The following is a 21,104-nucleotide window of genomic DNA, read 5'->3' on the forward strand; positions in this document are numbered from 1 at the left end:
CTGTGCGCAATGGCTGCCCCATTTCCTACGTAGCGGCAGTGACTGCACTACAAAGTTACTGTGGCTTGAGAATTGGTCTGTTCAGTCACATGAAGAGTCATGAGTAGATGTCACCCTTGAGTCGAGGGACAGCCGACAATTACGATTGGTTGTAGAGTACTTGCAAGTTCTTTCCTGTAGGTTAATCTGTCACTATTTATTCCTTTACTGTTTAATTAACCTGTTTTTGCAAGTTAAAGCCTTTGTTAAAGTTGGGTACAGCATTGTTCTGGTGCCTTCCCAAATTGAGGAAGATCATGCCAGGACACGTGATAACATCCCTCAGCCGGAACAAAATAAAGGGGACGTTTTGGTTGACCCTGGGCGTGCATACTAATTAAGTTAGGGGTTGAGAGGACCCAGGTGGCCCCAGCTTCTTGAGTTGAAAATGCAAAATGGTTGGAGCTGGTCTATTTACAATTGGGTATGACATCATCCCTGCAGAGCCCCAGCCTAAGATGTTTTCTAAGTAAAAAAAGTACAAGTTGAGTTATCAGCACTTCCAGATTCTATGGCTCAGCAGAATGCAATGTAGAAACCCGTCTTTCTACAACAAAGTGCCTGGTATCCCTTTCCATTTAATCTGCAAGAAACGTAAATCAATGTCACTGGATGCACTTAGCTGCTTTCCCAAATATCTTTGCTAATTAACAAAATTGCTTTTCGATCTTGTTCAAAACCAACTGCTGAAGACAGGGAAATATTTGACAAATTGCTTTGCTTTGATTACAAGGCTGCAGATTGTTTAAAAGGAAGCTGGCTACCTCTCTGCTACGTATCCATCTTTCCATCAAAAATAAATTAAACAGCTTGCGTGAGCAGGTCAGCTTTTTTCCAATTATTGTGGCCACTTTTATAATGGGGACATCCCATGTAAACTTGGCACACACTAATTACATCCTCTTACAACGGAGCCACTGCAGTGGTGCTATTGGCGAGAGGACTTAATGACAGCACTATTTTTATAAAACCAGTTTCCATTATAAATTGAGATGAAGGGATTCATAATGGAAACAAACATACAAAAATAGGGGCAGAATTTCTGAATATGTCTGCCTGACTTTAGCCCTACTTCACCTGATCCATTACTGCACATTTGAATTTAGATTATAATACTAACTTCACACTCATTGCTAATTGCACTTTCTTTGCACCTTCTTTTTGCCTAAGAACAGTGGGTTCAGTATTACTCTTCAAAGAGGGATTCTAGCACATAATCCTGGAGGAAAAATTATGATAGAACCAGAGGTTCAGCCATCTGAAGGTCATTCAGCCCACTGTGCTCATACTGGCTCTTTGCTAGATTAAACCTAAACTAATCCCACTAACCTCTCCCCAAAACCTGTGTCAGCCTCTGCTTCAAACATGTACCTCTATTTCTGTTGGGTAGAGGAATAGAAGGAGATGGAGAATGGAATTGATCTCAATAGTTCTATGTTAGGCCAATTTAGTCAGTTTGAACCTGAGATGGCTTTGCTCCTCCCTATCTCCGAAATCTCCTCTGGCCCTCCAACCCTCTCAGTTCTCTGTGCTCATCTAATTCTGGCTTCTTGCTCTTTCATTCAACCATTGGTGACCATGCCATCAGCCAGCTGGGAGGGAATTCCCTCCCTGTATTTCTCTCTGTCTCCCTCCTCCTTTAGGACACTCCTTAAAATTTACCTCTTTAATCAAGCTTTTGGTCACATGTCCTAATACTTCATGTGACTTGATGTTAAACTTTATCTGATAATGCTCCTGTATGTGTCAGTTTTTCCTGATCAGTGCATTCTCAGAGTTACCTTAGTGCATTACGTCCTGTAAGGGGAAGTACACAGGGGCTGAAAGTTTGTTTTTTAAGGTTTTAAAAAGTTATTTTTAAGGTGAGAGTGTGTTTTTCATTCTGGTCTGTTTTGGTCAGTGTAATCTTGTCCCTGGATAATTTTAAAAAAAATAATTACTGATAAGTCCCAAATTAACCACAATATGTACTTTTTTATAATTGTTATGTTTTAAGCCACTGAGCGTTTCATAGGAAATATCCTGTGAGAAAGACATGCTTAGTGATCCTGAGTCATCTGCCCCCCAGTGAACAGGGTTGGCCTGGCTGCGATGTCCTTACTCTTTGTAATGGCGGACTATTTCACCTTAAGCACCAACTATTGTGCATACTGCTGCATACCTTTGCTAGTTTATATTCCTCAGTCCTAACAGCTAATAAAGGTTCATAAATCTGATGGCCTCATTGTTATCACCAGAACATTCCAGATCCAGCTCACTCTGGCTCCAGCTCACTTTTGGTCCAACACAGTCTGGGTCTAGATTGGTCCAGGTCCACCTCGATCCGGGTCCAGGTCCACCTCGATCCGGGTCCAGGTCCACCTCGATCCGGGTCCAGGTCCACCTCGATCCGGGTCCAGGTCCACCTCGATCCGGGTCCAGGTCCACCTCGATCCGGGTCCAGGTCCACCTCGATCCGGGTCCAGGTCCACCTCGATCCGGGTCCAGGTCCACCTCGATCCGGGTCCAGGTCCACCTCGATCCGGGTCCAGGTCCACCTCGATCCGGGTCCAGGTCCACCTCGATCCGGGTCCAGGTCCACCTCGATCCGGGTCCAGGTCCACCTCGATCCGGGTCCAGGTCCACCTCGATCCGGGTCCAGGTCCACCTCGATCCGGGTCCAGGTCCACCTCGATCCGGGTCCAGGTCCACCTCGATCCGGGTCCAGGTCCACCTCGATCCGGGTCCAGGTCCACCTCGATCCGGGTCCAGGTCCACCTCGATCCGGGTCCAGGTCCACCTCGATCCGGGTCCAGGTCCACCTCGATCCGGGTCCAGGTCCACCTCGATCCGGGTCCAGGTCCACCTCGATCCGGGTCCAGGTCCACCTCGATCCGGGTCCAGGTCCACCTCGATCCGGGTCCAGGTCCACCTCGATCCGGGTCCAGGTCCACCTCGATCCGGGTCCAGGTCCACCTCGATCCGGGTCCAGGTCCACCTCGATCCGGGTCCAGGTCCACCTCGATCCGGGTCCAGGTCCACCTCGATCCGGGTCCAGGTCCACCTCGATCCGGGTCCAGGTCCACCTCGATCCGGGTCCAGGTCCACCTCGATCCGGGTCCAGGTCCACCTCGATCCGGGTCCAGGTCCAGCTCGATCCGGGTCCAGGTCCACCTCGATCCGGGTCCAGGTCCACCTCGATCCGGGTCCAGGTCCAGCTCGATCCGGGTCCAGGTCCAGCTCGATCCGGGTCCAGGTCCAGCTCGATCCGGGTCCAGGTCCAGCTCGATCCGGGTCCAGGTCCAGCTCGATCCGGGTCCAGGTCCAGCTCGTTCCGGGTCCAGGTCCAGCTCGATCCGGGTCCAGGTCCAGCTCGTTCCGGGTCCAGGTCCAGCTCGATCCGGGTCCAGGTCCAGCTCGATCCGGGTCCAGGTCCAGCTCGCTCCGGGTCCAGCTCATCCTGGGTCCAGCTCATCCTGGGTCCAGCTCGCTCCGGGTCCAGCTCGCTCCGGGTCCAGCTCATCCTGGGTCCAGCTCGCTCCGGGTCCAGCTCATCCTGGGTCCAGCTCATCCTGGGTCCAGCTCATCCTGGGTCCAGCTCGCTCCGGGTCCAGCTCATCCTGGGTCCAGCTCATCCTGGGTCCAGCTCGCTCCGGGTCCAGCTCATCCTGGGTCCAGCACATCCTGGGTCCAGCTCATCCTGGGTCCAGCTCATCCTGGGTCCAGCTCGCTCCGGGTCCAGCTCGCTCCGGGTCCAGCTCATCCTGGGTCCAGCTCACTCAGTGATGTAATTCAATGATGTAACACAGAAATATAACTCAATGATGTAACTTACTGATGTATCTGAGTGATGGAACTCACTAATTTAGCACAATTATGTATGTAAATATGTAAATATTATGTAAAAGTGATGGAATACAATGATGTAACACAGCAATGTAATGCAGAGATTTAATGCAATGACCTAATGCAGTAATGCAACACAATCATGTGATGTAATACAACCTGCAACAGTGTCAAGTACCAAAGAAGCACAGGGATTTAGGGTCAAAAGCAAATGTATCCAGGAGCTGACATTTTAAAATAATTACATTTAGATCTAGTGTGGCAGGATCATTTGGGACCTCAGGCGGTGATCATCTGCCTCCCTTTTTCAAGTTGCCCCAGATCCATGTCAGGGTCCTATGTAAGGGTCCTATGTAAGGGTCCTATGTAAGGGTCCTATGTAAGGGTCCTATGTAAGGTTCTATATAAGTCCTTTGTAAGGGTCTATGTAAGGGTCCTATGTAAGGGTCCTATGTAAGGTTCTATATAAGTCCTTTGTAAGGGTCTATGTAAGGGTTCTATGTAAGTCCTATGTAAGGGTTCTATGTAAGTCCTATGTAAGGGTTCTATGTAAGTCCTATGTAAGGGTTCTATGTAAGAGCCCTTTGTAAGGGACCTATGCTCAGGGATATGAGCCATGGCCAACAGCAGAACCAGTGAATTTTCTGTGGAGATGGCGGAAGAGCTGCTGACATGTGGAGGATCCTTTGGGAAGAGGACATGTGTTTCCTTTCAGCACACATGGGGAATGCAATGGGAAACCACCTCATGTATTTCTTCCTAGTTAGATTGCTCATTTTTCGTTGGACATGAAAATGGGAGAAATGAGTTGAGAAGCTACCCTTGGGTAGATCACCACTACACATTTAGACCCTTAACGTATTTTCTCATGAAAGATGCTATTAGCTGAGTCACAATCAGCAGCAGACTGTTAATGCTGCCATTATTGATTTACTGTCTGAATTTCAAATTGAGCATAGCAGGAGGAAGAAGTTGTAATATTGAAATTAATTCCTTTAATACATGGCAGGTGATTTATCAATTATTATGTTTAATTGTCCTTTGGGGCCAATTATTAACTTAGAATGAAGCTATGTAAATGCAACTCACAATGCAGTTTAAAGAGGTTTCCCACAACACATGGCTTGTAGACAGACCTAAGTCACTTTATTGGTTTAATTTCCTGATAACCTTATTTTAAATGGCCACATGCACAAACATAAACTCATAAACACAAACACACTTTCTATATACTCAACCTGAGTGCCGTTCACCTCCTGAGGCACTTCATAGCCAATGAATCCCTTTTGAAGTGCAGTCATTTGTTTTATTGTAGAATGATACAGCGCAGAAGGAGGCCATTTGGCTCTTGCATATTTTTGAAAGAGCTAGCCACTTAGTACCACTCCTCAGCTTTTTCCCCAGAGCCCTGCAAGTTTCTCTTTTCAATTTTATTGCAATTCCCTTTTGAAGTTACTTCCACCATCCTTTCAGGCAGCGCATTCCAGTTCGGAACAATTCACTGCATTAAAAAAAAACTCCTCACTTCAGCTTTCATTTTTTTGCCAATCATTTTAAATTTGTGCCCATGGTTATCAAACACCCACTAGCGGAAACAGGTTCCTGTTACAATTATGTCACCTCTTTCACGACCTCAGGGCATCCCAAAGCACTTTACGGCCAATTATGTAGTTATGAAGTGTGTTGCCATAAGAACATAAGAAGTAGGAGTAGGACTAGGACATACGGCCCCTTGACCTGCTCCGCTATTCAATAAGATCATGGCTGACCTTGTACCTCACTCCACATTCCTGCACTAACCACACTTCCACTGATTCCCCCAGTGTCCATAAAACTATTGATCTCAATCTTGAATATACTCAATGTCTCAGCATTCACAGCCCCCCTGGAGTAGAGAATCCTAAAAATTCACAACATTCTGGGTGAAGGAATTCTTCCTCATCTCAGTCTTAAATGGCTGATCCCTTATCCTGAGACTGTGACCCCTAGTTCTAGTTCTCCAGCCAAGGGAAACAGTGTCTCAGCAATTACTCTGTCAAGCTGTAGTAATTATGGTTTTATTTAGTGTGCAATGTACCTTTAAAAATAATACTTGTTAGGCAGGACCATATGATCTGTAGTAACCAATAGGAGAGTAGCGCAGGCTACCTCAGGAGGTAGTGTAGAGATAGAGTTGAAGTTGAAAGTGTAGTTGCTGTTGAATATGTTGTAAATAAACTTAATGTTCCACCCAAGATGTGCCTGCAGATCAACTCTATCATTAAAAGTACAACTCAGCCACCCTACAACACAAGTCCTCCAAGAATTCTATAGTTTTGTAATATCAGTGAGATTACCTCTCCTTCTAAATTTCAGAGAATATGGGCCCAATGTCCTCAATCACTCCTCTTGGATAACGCTAGCTCTGATCCCAGGAAGCAAACTAGTGAGCCCTCATTTTACTGTCTCCATAACAAGTATATCTCTCTTTAGATAAGGAGACCAAAACTGTACTATACGTAGTATTCCAGGTGTGGTCTAACCAAAGTTCAGTACAATTGCAGCAAAACTCCCTTGCTCTTATACTCCAACCCTCTTGCAACAATGGCCAATGATACAATTTGCCTTCCTAATTGCTTGCATTCTAACTTTCTGCAATTTGTGTACAAATCCTTTGAATATTAACATTTATTCATATCTCTCCCTTTTAAAAAGTATTTTGCTCTTCTCTTCTTGCTTCCAAATTGGACAACCCACTGATGAACAAATGACATTTTATGTCTTTATTTTGGAAATTCCTGCTCTAATGCTTCCGCTGTACTTAAAGCATTGCCTGAGAGCCCCAGTACACCCAGGGGACTTGGACAACATCATATATTCTCATCTTTATAGCAACATAGGAAATGGGAACAGAAGAGCTGGTAGTGTAGTGGTAATGTCACTGGGCTAGTAATCCAGAAGCCCAGGCTAATGTTCTGAGGATATGTGTTCAAATCCCACCACAGCTGGTAGAATTTAAATTCCATTAATTCACCTGGAGTATAAAGCTACTCTTTGTATTGGTGACCCTTAAGCTATCATTGATTGTTGTAAAAACTCATCTGGTTCTCTAATATTATTTAGGGAAGGAAATCTGCCATCCTTACCTGGTCTGGCCTGCAGGTGACTCCAGACCCACAGCAATGTAGTTGACTCTTAACTGCCCTATTAAATGGCCTAGCAAGCCATTCAGTTCAAGAGCAAATTAGGGATGGGCAACAAATGCTGGCCTTGCCAGTGACGCCCACGTCCCATCGAAAATAAGAAAGGTCCCTTGTGATTGGTGCATCATTCAATTTGACCATGGTTGATCTTCTACCTCAACTCCACTTTTCAACTCTAGTTCACTGTTGTAATGTAGGAGCCACAGCAGACAAATTGTGCACAGCAAGCTCCCACAGACAGCATGCTCACTTTTACTTACCCCACCATTTGCTTTTTATCAGGTCCCTGGCTTCCTGCCGACCAGAAGCATGCTCTGTCCTGTCTGCCATTTGGTGCTACCCATCAGGTCTGGCACTATACTGACCAGTGTGTAGTTGAGGCTCGCATGTTAATATTGGGCCTTGCGCTGTGTAGGGTTGGTGGTGTACGGCAGTCACCTAACACCCCGGCTCCACAACTCCCACTGGGAGCTTGAATTCAGGCCTGTTTTTGAAGGTCTCAATTTTAAAATGCTCAGCTTTGCTTTTAAACTCCCCCATGACCTCACCAACTATTACCCCTCCCTTTCGTTGTACCCTCTTCTAGCCCTACAATCCTTGAGCTCTCTGCATTCCTCCAATCAGGGCCTCTAGAGCATCTCCAATATTAATCACTCCACCATGGGCCACTATCGCTTGAGCTGTTGAGGTCCTGGAATTGGAATTCCTCCCTAAACCTCTGCACCCCTCTCCCTCTCTATCTCTCTCTCTCCTCCTTTAAGACACTCCTCGTTGACATAGGTTCTGATTATCTCTCCTAATGTCTCCTCATGTGTCTCATGACAGTTGTTGTTTGGCAATCTCAGCTGTGAAGAGCTGAAAAATTTTACTTTTTTGGAAGCACTATAGTATAAATGCAAGTGGAATGTGCACATTCTGGTGCTGGAATATTTAAGAAACTGTAAGATGTGGAAATGGAAATGGCAGATCATGGGGTGGTGTGGTGAGCATGTGTTTACAATGGGACAATAAACTGAACTCTGTTCAATGTCTGACCTTCAAGTTATCTTTGTGTTTGCCACCTATATTGTGACAGGTTAATCAAATCATTATCTGCATTTAAGTTATAAAGTTAACTTATTAAATTTTGCATTTTAAATGATATATAGATTAGTTGCGTAATGCAGCCAGTGGATTCACCTACCCTGATTAAACGAGGACATTAAATGATTAAGGATGACAGAAAGAGGTACAGGTCAAGTATCCTTTATCTGTAAACCCAAAAATTGGACACATCCATTAACTGCGCTTTTTCTGAACCACATCGGCCTTAGCATGAGAATTCTAGTTGTTTGTCTGCACTGTTCACTTTGTGATTTTTCTGGTGGACATGTCAAAAAAAAACTTATTACAGGTACCCTGTATTTATTATTCAGTGTTACATCTTACTTTCTCAGCCATTTTATTGACTTTAGATTATAGCTAGCCGAGGCTAGCTATTTAAATTATAATGTAGATTTACATGCGGTATCCAGAAACTGAAATTATCCAAAATGCAAAACACGATTGGTCCCAAGGGTTTTGGATAAAGGATACTCAATCTGTGACAATATGATATAATCGTGCATTTCTGAACATGTACTCATCAGGATTCCAAATTAACGTCAATTTATATAAGTGTTTATTAGCTTTAATATTTCATCTTAATGCAGGAAAACATCAAAAGAGCCATAATTTTTTTTAAAAATGGATACTAATCCAAAGGACTGGGTTATAGGGTGGGTAATCACAAGTTTGGTCAAAGAGGTAGATTTTAAGAAGGTTCTTAGAGGAGGATAGAGAAAGAGATGGAGAGTCTAAGGACAGAATCGTCCCAGATTTGCACAAAGTGCAGCAGTGGGTGGGAAAGAGTCATTTTACCCGCCGGCTGCAATGGCGGATTTAGGCACCATATTGCCCCATTCTCACCACATTAATTATGAGGCCACAGGAGACACACCGTCTCACTGGTGGGCAGCCTCTGATTTACCCGCCAAGCTGTTAGCTCGCCACTTCCTCACGCCTGGCGCCATATTTAAACTGCAGCCACGCGCACGCTTTCCAATGCTTGTAGCCCAGCTCTGGTGGAGACATGGCCACAAAAGGCAAGAAGAGTGCAGCTGCGCCACCCGACGCATCCCTGGAATGCCTTCTGGACGCTGTGGAGGCCTGTCGCGATGTCCCCTACCCCCATTCTGGCCGCAAGAGGCCCATCGGTCTCACCACACCGGCTTGGGAGGCGGTGGCAGTGGTGGTCAGTGCCAACGCTGCACACAGGAGGTTGGCCATCCAGTGCAGAAAACGGATGAATGATCTCATCTGTGCCACCACCTCATCCACACTAAACTCACACGCTCACAAGGCCATCACACGTTCACTGGCATCACTACTCACTGCCAGCTCAAGGGACATCACCACTCACTCTCTCACGCACACTCTCACCATCTTGAGGCCATTTGCACAGATCAACATGTGCACACACACACACACACCCTGGGATACCCCCTTCCCCAGTACAGCTCTCGCCCTGCAGCCTCTTCCCTTGCCTAAGGCCACTTCTCCCCCTTCCCCAACCAAGCCCTGGCCCTGCAGCCATTGAAAAGCCATTCCTGCCTTACAGCTGGTCTGGTAGGTAGAGACCTGGTGCTGAGCCCCCTAAAACTGATGTGGTGCTGATGACCGTGAGTGCTGCCTGAAGCAAGGTAGGGAATCAAACCTCGAGGTCCCGAGCGAAGTGCACCTTGCCAGGCTGTGAAATACGTTGGTGTGCAATCATGCCGACGTGCCTGGATGAACCAATTTGAGGGGATGATTCCGGCAAGCGGGGCTTATAATGAGATGCTAAAGTATTGAAATTAGGTACCTGACGTGTGGCGGCAGGAAACGTGGCCCCGCCATTGGCCTGTGCAACGGATGATCACAAACTGGTTTCACGATGGCGTGAAACTGATTTTTGACCTTCTCGCCCTCTTGTCCCACCCTCCCCCGCCTGCCATGATGCCCGACACCAATGGGGCCGGAAGATTCCAGCCTAAGGGTGGGAATTTCAGAGCATGTAGAAACATAGAAAATAGGAGTAGGTCATTCGGGCCTTCAAGCCTGCTCCGCCATTCAATATGGTCATGGCTGAACCTATAACTCAACTCCATACTCCTGCTCTCTCCCCATACCCCTTGGTTCCTTTAGAATCCAGAAATCTATTTATTTCCTTCTTAAATATATTCAGTGACTTGACCTGCACAGCTCTCTGTGGTAGAGAATTCCACAGGTTCAGCACCCTCTGAGTGAAGAATTTTCTCCCCATCTCAGACCTAAATGGTCTACCCCATCTCCTGAGACTGTGACCCTTTGTTCTAGACCCCCCAGCCAGAGGAAACATCATCCCTGCATCCAGTCTGTCCACCCATGTCAGAATTTTAAATGTTTCAATGAGACCCCCTCTCATTCTTCTAAACTCCAGTGAACACAGGCCTAGTCGGGCCAATCTCTCCTAATACAACAACCCTGTCATCCCAGGAATCAGTCTGGTGAAACTTTGCTGCACTCTCTCTATGGCAAGTATATCCTTTCTTAGGTAAGGAAACCAAAACTACACACAACACTCCAGGTGTGGTCTCACCAAAGCCCTGTACAGCTGCAGTAAGACATCTTTGTTCCTGTACTCAAGTTCTCTCGCAATGAAGGCCAACATACCAATTGGCTTCTTAACTGCTTGCTGCACCTGCATGCTTGCTTTCAGTGATTGCTGTACAAGGGCGCCCAGGTCCCTTTGTACATCATTTCCCAAATTATCACTATTTAAATAATACTCAACTGTTCTACCAAAGTGGATAACTTCACACTTATCCATGTTATACTGCATCTGCCATGTATTTGCCACTCACTCAACCTGTCTAAATTGCCTTGAAGCCTCTTAACACCCTCCTCATTGCTCACATTCCCACCAAGTTCTGTGTCATCAGCCAACTTGTAAATATTACATTTGGTTCCCTCATCCAAATCCAAATTGATATATATATATATATTGTAAATAACTGGGGCCCAAGCACTGATCCCTGCGGTACCCCGCTAGTCACTGCCTGCCACTGTGATAAAGACCCATTTATTCCTACTCTCTGTTTCTTGTCTGCTAACCAATTCTCAATCCATACCAATGTCTTACTCCTAATTCCATGTGCTTTAACTTCACACACTAACCTCTTATGTGGGACTTTATCAAAAGCTTTCTGAAAATCCAAATATGCCACATCCACTGGTTCTCCCATATCTATTCTGCTAGTTACATCCTCAAAAAACTCCAGTCAGTTTGTCAAACATGGTTTCCCTTTCATAAATCCATGTTGACTTTGTCTAATCCTGTTGATATTTTCTAAGTGTCCTGTTATCACATCCTTTATAATAGACTTTAGCATTTTTCCTACCACTGATGTTAGGCTAACCGGTCTGTAATTCCCTGCTTTCTCCTTCACTCCTTTTTTAAATAGGGGGTTACATTTGCCACCCTCCAATCTGCTGGGACTACTCCAGAATCTACAGAATTTTGTTTTAGTAATACTCATTTCCTTCAATTCCTCCTTCTCTCTAGACCTTGGTTCCCTAGTATTTTTGGGAAGTTATTTGTGTCTTCCTCCGTGAAGACACAACTAAAGTAGTTGTTTAATTGCTCTTCCATTTCCTTATTCTCTATTATAAATTCTCCCATTTCAGACTGTAAGGGACCCACATTTGTCTTCACTAATCTTTTCCTTTTTATATACTTATAGAAGCTTTTACAGTCCGCTTTTCTGTTTCTTGCAAGTTTACTCTCATACTCTATTTTTCCCCTCTTAATCAACCTCTTGGTCCTCCTTTGCTGAATTCTAAACTGCTCCCAACCCTCAGGCTTGCTACTTTTCTAGCAACTTTATATGACTCATCTTTGGATCTAATATTATCCTTGATTTCTTTTGTTAGCCATGTTTGGGCCACTTTTCCTGTTTTGCGTTTATGCGCGAGAAAGGAATGTATAACTGTTGCATACATTTGTTCCTTAAATATTAGCCATTGTCTATCCACCTTCATGCCTTTTAATGAAGTTCCTCAATCCATCTTAGCCAAGTCATGCCTCATAGCTTCGTAATTTCCTTTGTTAAGATTTAGGACCCTAGTTTCAGATCGGACTACGTCACTTTCCATCCTAGTAAAGAACTCTATCAGGTTATGGTCACTGTTCCCTAAAGAACCCCTTCTCATTGCACAATACTAAATCTAGGATCGCCTGTTCCTAAGTTGGTTCCTTGACATACTGGTCTATCTAAGAAAACCATCTTGTACACTCTCCAGGAATTCATCCGTACAGTATTATTGCTAATTTGGTTTGCCCAGTCTATATGTAGATTTAAGTCACCCATGATTACTGTAGCACCCTTGTTACATGTATCTCTAATTTCTTTTTTAATGTTGCCCCCTACCTTATCGCTATTGTTGGGAGGCCTATGGACAACTCCCACTAATGTTTTCTGCCCCTTGTTGCTTCTTAGCTCCACCCAGACTAATTCTACATTTAGATTTTCTGAGCCAATATCCTCTCTCACTATCATACTGATTTTATCCTTAACTAACAACACCACCCCTCCTCGTTTTTGGTTTTGCCTGTCCGTCCTAAATTTTGAGTGCCCTTGGATATTCAGTTCCCAGCCTTGGTCACCCTGCAGCCATGTCTCTGTAATCGCAATCATATCATACCCGTTTACATCTATTTGCGCTGTTAATTCATCTATCTTATTGTGAATGCTCTGTGCATTCAGATACAGATTCAGAATTGTCTTTTTAATATTTTTTACCAGCTTTTTTTTGTATTATGGCCTATTTGCTGCTAGTCCTCGTTTCCTCTGCCTTCCACTTTTGCTTTCTACTTTTCTGTCTTTCATTCCTATCGTTGTTTCCATCTCTTGTGTCTCCCCACTCAGGTTCCCCCCGCCTCTGCCAATCTAGTTAAAACCCTCCCCTGCAGTACTAGTGAATACCCCTGCGAGGATTTTTAAAAATTTATGCGTTCATGGGATGTGGGCATCGCTGGCTAGGCTAACATTTATTGTCCATCCCTAATTGCCCTTGTTCAGAAGGTATTTAAGAGTCAACCACATTGCTGTGGGTCTGGAGTCACATGTAGGCCAGACTGGGTAAGGGCAGCAGATTTCCTTCCCTGAAGGACATTAGTGAACCAGATGGGTTTCTATGACAATCAGCAATGGTTTCATGGTCGTCATCAGATTTTTAATTCCTAATCTTGCTAGCAATTGGCACTGGCAGTAATCCTGAGATTACTACCTTTGAGGTCCTGCTTTTTAATTTATTTCCTAGCTCCCTATATTCTGCTTTCAGGATCTCATCCCTCTTTATGTTTTGTCATCGGTACCGATATGGACCACAACCTCTGGTGTTCACCTTCCCCCTTCAGAATATCCTGCAGCCGCTCAGTGACATCCTTGACCCTGGCACCAGGGAGGCAACATACCATCCTGGTGTCACGTCTGCTGCTGCAGAAACATCTATTTGTTCCCTTTACGATAGAATCTCGTATTACTATTGTTCTCCCACTCTTTTCTCCCCTCCTCTCTGCAGCTGAGCTACTCGTGGTGCCATGGACTTGGCTCTTGCTGCATTCCCCTGAGAAACCATCTCCCCCAGCAGTATCCGAAATGGAAAATCTGTTGGAGACGGAGATGGAACCAGGGGACTCCTGCACTACCTGCCTAGTGCTTTTACTCTGTCTGGTGGTTACCCATTCCCTTTCTGCCTGTGCACTCTTTACCTGCAGTGTGACCACCTCACTGTAGGTGCTATCCATAAATATCTCATCCTTGTGGATGCTTTACAGTGACTCCAAGTGCAGCTCCAGCTCTGAAACATGGACTCCGAGTAGCTGCACCTGTAGACACTTCCTGCACACATGGTTGCCCTGGACATTGGAAGTGTCCCTAACTTCCCATGTGACACAGGAGGAGCACTCCATTTGGCCATGCTCCCCTGTCATGACTTACCCTTAAATTACTTCCTTAACTTTTAGTTCCTCTAGTTTAGAGAATATTAAGGACAGAGGAAATACTTACCAGGTCTTACTTACCAAGGCTGCCACTCGTCTTCCTGAGAAAGGGTGGAAAATGAAAGGATCACTTCCTTCCCTCTTCAGCGAACTCCCTCTCTCACCAAACTCCAACTGAAGCACTCTAATGCAGCCTAAAGCTTCACTCCAGTGCAGACAAAAGCAGCATTGTAGATGGCTTGCTTTTATGCAGTCTGAATCTAACTTCTGAAAACCTGTTTAAGCCAGTTAATTAATTTACAAGCTGCAGCTGGAAGCAGAGCCTGTATAACCCCTGTTTTAAAGCCGGACTAAAACTCACCTCCTCCCGACCCAAAGAGCAACTTTTAGTTAGTTGCTAAATTAAAGAAAGGTTAGTCTTTAGATAGAAATTAGCCCTTAAAAGTCCAACTGAAGCACTCTAATGCAGCCTAAAACAGCACTTCAGTGGTGGCCTAGGCAGCAGAAGCAACAGCTTTCCTGCTGTCCTGCGGTGACAGCGTAGAGGGCTGAAGTGTGGTGGGGAGTTGTAGGGCGGGCAGAGGTTACAGAGCTCGAGAGGAGCGAGGCCATGGATTTGAACACAAAAATGCAAATTCTAAATATGAAGTACTCGGGGTCTCAGAAACGAATGTAATGCGCCAGTGAGCACATGGGTGAAGAGGACTCGGATAATTTTGAATAAGCTCAAGTGTACAGAGGAGGGGTAGGTGGGAGGTCGGTCAGGAAAGCAATGGAATAATCAAGGCTGGAGGTAGCAAAGGCAGGGATGAGGAATTCAGCAATACATGGTCTGAGCAATGGCGAAGACAGGACATATTGCAGAGGTAGAAGCAGCCAGACTTGGTGAGGATATAGGGTCAAAAACTCAGCTAAGGGCTGATCAGGACATTAAGGTTCGAAACAGCCTGTGACAGTGCCTGAGAGGGTGATGGAATCAGTAGCAAAGCCACAGAGATTGTGCCAGAGGTATGAGGTTATGGCTTCTCCTAGGCCCTTCCTTATCTTTCTCCCAATATCCCAGTGCCTCTTTCCCAATATCCCTTCATATTGCCTTTCTCAATATTCCTCCACTTAGCCTCTCTCGATTTCCCTTTTCAAATGATCCCCAGCCTCATCTGTGTTTTGGGAGAGGGAGTTCCTGATTTCCACTACCCTTTGTAAGAAAATTGCTTCCTCCTTTCGCTTCTGAATGGGTCTAGTTTTAAGAGAATGCACCTTTGCTCTTGGTACCCCTGCCACACAAAATGGTGTCTCCCTGTCTATCCTGTCATATCTTTTTAACATTTGAAGTTCCTTTGCATTGCCTTGAGAAAGCAAACCTGAAATGACATGGCTGGTACTCTAAAGGGATGCGATCCAATGAAGCAACTGGCCCTTTATCAGCTTGACTAACCTTATGATTGGAGCTCTTATGCGTCAGCCTTGTGAACTGCTGTGATTAACTTTATGAAATAATTAAATCCAAGCATAATTTCTGAGTTCTTGTGCAAGATTTAAAATTAGCCAGTTAATGCTAAACTGAATTGTTTCTCAGCAAGTTATCTTCAAAGTCATAAAATTATGTACTGTAAAATGCTATTTATGTATTTGTACCCATCCCTTGTTTATGTTTGTTTACATTGCTTAATTATTTGTTGTTAGGTTACTGCTTGATTGAACATAAAGCGGCTTTGTGGAATTTGATAATGGCAAACTACAGCTAACTTGCAACAGAGATCTTAGGACCCCACTTAGACAACTCAGCCTCAGCTGTGGCTCAGTTAATAGTACTCTCACCTCTGAGTCAGAGGATGCTGGGTTCAAGTGTCATACCAAATATTTGAGGACATAATCGAGGTTGACACACCCAGCATTGTCAGACAGAGAGTTGCTTGTATGCGAGATAAAACTGAAGCCCCATCTACCCTCTCAGGAGATCTAAAAGATTCCATAGTACTATTTTGAAGAAGAGCAGTGGAGTCCACCTGAGGTGTCCTGGGGCTAATATTTATCCCTCAACCAACATCACTAAAACAGATTATCTGGTCATTTTCATATTGCTTTTTGTGGGATCTTGCGAGGTGCTGAATGGCTGCATGCTTTGTATATTACAATGATGCCTGTCCTCGAAAGTATTTCATTGGCTGTGAAGCATTTTGAGATGCCCCAACAACATGAATTCTATATTGAAGGTTCCTTCTTAAAGTTTCTGGACAATGGCTTAAAGCCATAATTTGAAACCCAGAAGCCATTGTAAATTTGTTATATTATAAAGGGTTAATGTTAAATATGTAAATATATAGTCTCCATCATCAGTGATGTAGCCACAACACCTTGATTTTAAAATTTATCAAATTCCTCCATGGCCTTGTCCCTCCCTCTTTCTAATCTCAGCTTCAAAACACTCCAAGGTAGTTGCAGTCCTCTAATTCTGACAGATCCGCGATTTGAATTGCTCCACCATTGATAGCCATGCCTTCAGCTGCCAAGGCCTTAATCTCTGGTATTCCCTCCCTAAACCTTTGCCCTTCTAAGTTGCTCCTTCACATCTACCTCTTTGCCCAAGTTTTTGGTCATCTGCTATATCTCTATGTGGCTTGATGTCGATGTCAGTTTATTTTCCTTTTGTGACGCTCTTGTGAATGTCTTGGGATGTTTTATTAACTTAAAGGTGCCTATGCAGGTTGTTGTTGTAGTCTGCCTAAGATTACGGACAGGGCCTCAGTTTTAACATAGCATGTGAAAGGTGGCACCCCTGATAGTGCAGTACACCCTCAGTGTCAACCTATAATGGATCATAAGAATCTACAGCCCAGGAGGCATTCAGCTGAAAGCCTGGGGACAGATGCCTGCAACATTAAGGAAGAGAAATCACAGAAACCTTATATATTATTCACAATCAAGAATGTTCACTGTTAAGCCGGAAAGCTTGTACAGATTTGCAAATTCTCTTTAAAGGGGATGGACTGGAAAACTTAGAGGAAACCAGACCGAAGATTTCCCTGGAACAGCAGGCAAAGGAACCAGATGAATATGTACAAGGCAAGCAGCAAACCACAGCACGTACATTGTCACGCATGCCTGTGGGAAGCCACAACAGGAGGACAAAATTCTTATTAAGGAGGTAGAGTTGTACGACTCACTCATAAAATTCTTACCAGCAATGAAATACGCCAACCACAGAAAACAGATGAAGAATGTGTTAAAATCAGAGAATGCTGCAAAAATGAATGGCCAGAATATGTTCCTAACAATATCATCCTAACACAGTACTTCAAGCAATGCAGACATCTCAGCATTGGGGGCGACTTATTAATCTGTGATGAGAGGTTCATCATGCTAAGAGTCCTCAGACTTGAGATCCTTCAAAGGATAGACAAGAGACACCTACGCATCACAAAGTGATGGGCATTTTAGGGCACAAAATACAATTTGGTGACCGGGGCAGAGTCTTCTGCCTGTTGGGCGGGTCGGTCGGGAGCAGGTACAGGCGGGCGCCATTTTACGTGGGCGGGCCAATTAAGGCCCGCCCAGCGTGACACATGCCCAGTAGCGCTCAGTGCTACCTGTGCGGGCGAGGGGGAGGAGGCCAAGTCGGGGCCTGCGCTCTTTTGCGCATGTGTGTGAAAGAATGCAGAAATCTCCCTGAGGCACGGAGCTGCCTCAGGGAGATTAAATTCAGATTGAAAGTTTGAAAGAAAGAAAGATTAAAATTATTCAGACAAAATTATTCAGTGTCACATGAGCTGGGACATGTTTATGAATTGTTAAAATTTAAAAAAATTTATTTAATAAAACCTTCAGGAAGCCTCATCCCGCCTGTGGATGAGGTTTCCTGAAAAACGCGAAGGCCGCTGGGGCTCTTCGCCTGCCCGCCAGCCTTAAGCTTGGACGGCCAGCCCTGTCAATTACCTAAGTTGGTTTATTAATGGCCTTAACAGGCCTTTGACAGTTCAGCGGGTGCTCAGCCATCTCCGGCACATGCCCGCCAAACGAAAAATCAGACGCACGCCCGACGTCACTGCGCATCATTTTACGCATCGGCATGTGGGGCCCGCCTCCGCATGCCAACATGAAAGTTCTCCCCCAGGAATTTCAAAATCACTAGCGGACATGATTTTGAGCTGCATCACCTGTGCAATCCATTGCCAAGGGCAGAGGGAACCTTTGATGCCATCATCATTTTCACCCAGGCCCTGGGAACATCTCGGAATTGATGGGGGCATGAGGTGGCATAGGTTGGCATGGATGGGGCATGGGGAGTGTTTGGGGGTGAGGGGTCAGGGCTGTTTTTTTTGTTTTATTCTTTTTTAAAAATGTAATTAAACACAGTGCCTGATCACAGAGGCAGCCCTTCTGCCCAGCTTGCCTCCACACACATCAGATTCCGCACTTGTCCGGGGATGGCAAGCCCAACTTCCAGTCCAGCCTATGCACCTGGAATGAAAATCTGACCTGCGGGCAGCCATTTTTAAAGGCTGGGTTCACGGAGTCGGGAATTCTCCCATCTCTGTGCACACGATCTGGGTGCGGAAATCTGGGCCAGAGACTTTGGGAGGAGATGGAGAATAATGTAAATGGTGTTTATTGAGTCAGAGCCTTGACAGGAGATGTACTATAAAGGGTTATTATTAAATATATAAATATATAGTCTACATGATCAGTGATGTAAGGTCACATGATAACAGAGTATAGCGAGTGTTCCATGAAGAGCTTCATGTCGAGACTACCTTGTGAATAGTTAGCCTTATGTTAATTGAAAGATAGATTGCTAATAGTATTGCCTCCAGCCTTATCTGTAAATCCAGGGCCACGACTGCCACATACCAGACCAAAGATAACAATACTTTTTTATTAATTCACAGGAAGTAAGCTTCGCTGGCTGGGCCAGCATTTATTGCCCATCCCTAATTGCCCCTTGAGAAGGTGGTGGTGAGCTGCCTTCTTGAACCGCTGCAGTCCACGTGGTGTAGGTAAACCCACAGTGCTGTGAGGAAGTTAGTTCCTGGATTTTGACCCAGCGACAGTGAAGGAATGGTGATATATTTTCAAGTCAGGATGGTGGTTGACTTGGAAGGGAACTTCCAGGTGGTGGTGTTCCCATCTATCTGCTGCCCTTGTCCTTCTAGATGGTAGTGGTCATAGGTTTGGAAGGTGCTGTCTAAGGAGCCTTGGTGAATTCCTGCAGTGCATCTTGTAGGTGGTACACACACTGCTGCTACTGTGCTTCGGTGGTGGAGGGAGTGAATGTTTGTGGATGTGGTGCCAATCAAGCAGGGCTGCTTTGTCCTGGACAGTGTCAAGCTTCTTGAGTGTCGTGGGAGCTGCACTCATCCAGGCAAGTGGGGAGTATTCCATCGCACTCCTGACTTGTGCCTTGTAGATGGTGGACAGGCTTTGGGGACTCAGGAGGTGAGTTACTCGCTGCAGGATTCCCAGCCTCTGACCTGCTCTTGTAGCCACAGTATTTATATGGCTAGTCCAGTTCAGCTTCTGGTCAATGGTAACCCCCAGGATGTTGATAGTGGGGAATTCAGTGATGGTAAAGCCCATAACTTGAAACCCAGAAACCATTATAAATTTGTGATAAGATTGGGTTAGCAAAACAACCAATTAGTAACGTGTGTGGCCCAAAGCCAAACTGGGGAATAATTGTCAACTCTGGTTTGACATATCCCTGGAAGATTAATCACATGACTTTCTGCCTCCAATTCCCCTGCCCCAATGTTCCTGCTATTGGTTACCTGCCACATCCATCCTTGTGATGCGCAACCTAATTCAAAAGTGAGCACACTAGACTTCACACAATTAGATCATTCTTGACTGTCAGTCGTAGCCAATATTTTCAAGCTATTAAAGAGAAGTGTTTAAAGAAAATGAACAAAAAAGCACAATTATTTTTCAATGTTGCAATAAATTTACAAAGACTCACACCCAACAATATAATCAGTGCAAAGGTCTTAGAGATGCATTTTTGTTGAAAGTTATGACGTAGGTACTAATGCAATTGATTAAATAGTTGGCTTATTACAAATCATTTGACGTAACCACATTTATGACAATACGTCTATCATATTCAGTTGGTACTTGGTTGTCTTTTAAGAACTTTGTAACCTGGCACTACAGCTCACTTCAGCCTTGGCTTTGAACACTTGACACACCAACAAGGGCCACTGTGAATATTTGCACAGCTGCATAGCTATTTAATTCTGGGCGCTCTGCTATGACTTGTGAGCTGGGATTTTCACATGTACAGCACAAAATGGACAACACCTCGTACAGGCTGCTAAAGGTGTTAGTTTTACTCTACTTGCTTTCTCCTGAAGTTGCAGTGACATCAGGTGAGTGATGCGAATAGACATTCTAGTTCAAAGTGCAGGGCTGAACAATGCTGTAGGGAAAGAAAGCCTTGTACTTGTAAAGTACACATCTTAAAGTTGTTCATGTACAATTAATTATTTGAAAATGGAGAAAATAAAGCGGATTTTGGAATAATTTGAGGGAGGATTGCTGTCCTGGAATTGGGATAAGTCCCTGCTCTTTATAGAATCTTACAACACAGAAGGATGCTATTTGCCCTGTTGATCCAAGCCGGCCTTTTGAAGGAGCTACCCAATCACGCATCCCATCTGAACATAGTTAATATCTCATTTGAAAGACAGACCTGTCACAATGCAGCACTCCCTCAGTATAGTACTGGCAGTGTCGGCCTATAGATTTGGTCCTCGAAGCTACTGAGTTTTATTTTCATCTTTTGTGGGATGTGAGCATTGTTGGCAAGGCCAAAAGTTATTCCCCATTCTTAATTGCCCTTGAGAAGGTGGTGGTGAGCCACCTTCTTGAACTGCTGCAGTTTATGTGGTGTAGGTACACCCACAGTGCTGTTAGGGAGGGAGTTACAGGATTTTGACTCAGCGACAGTGAGAGACTGGTAATATAGTTTCAAGTCAGGATGGTGTTTGGCTTGGAGGGGCGCTTGCAAGTGGCAGTTATCC

The sequence above is a fragment of the Cetorhinus maximus genome, chromosome 34 (genome assembly GCF_964194155.1).
Source record: "Cetorhinus maximus chromosome 34, sCetMax3.hap1.1, whole genome shotgun sequence".
Lineage (NCBI taxonomy): Eukaryota > Metazoa > Chordata > Chondrichthyes > Lamniformes > Cetorhinidae > Cetorhinus > Cetorhinus maximus.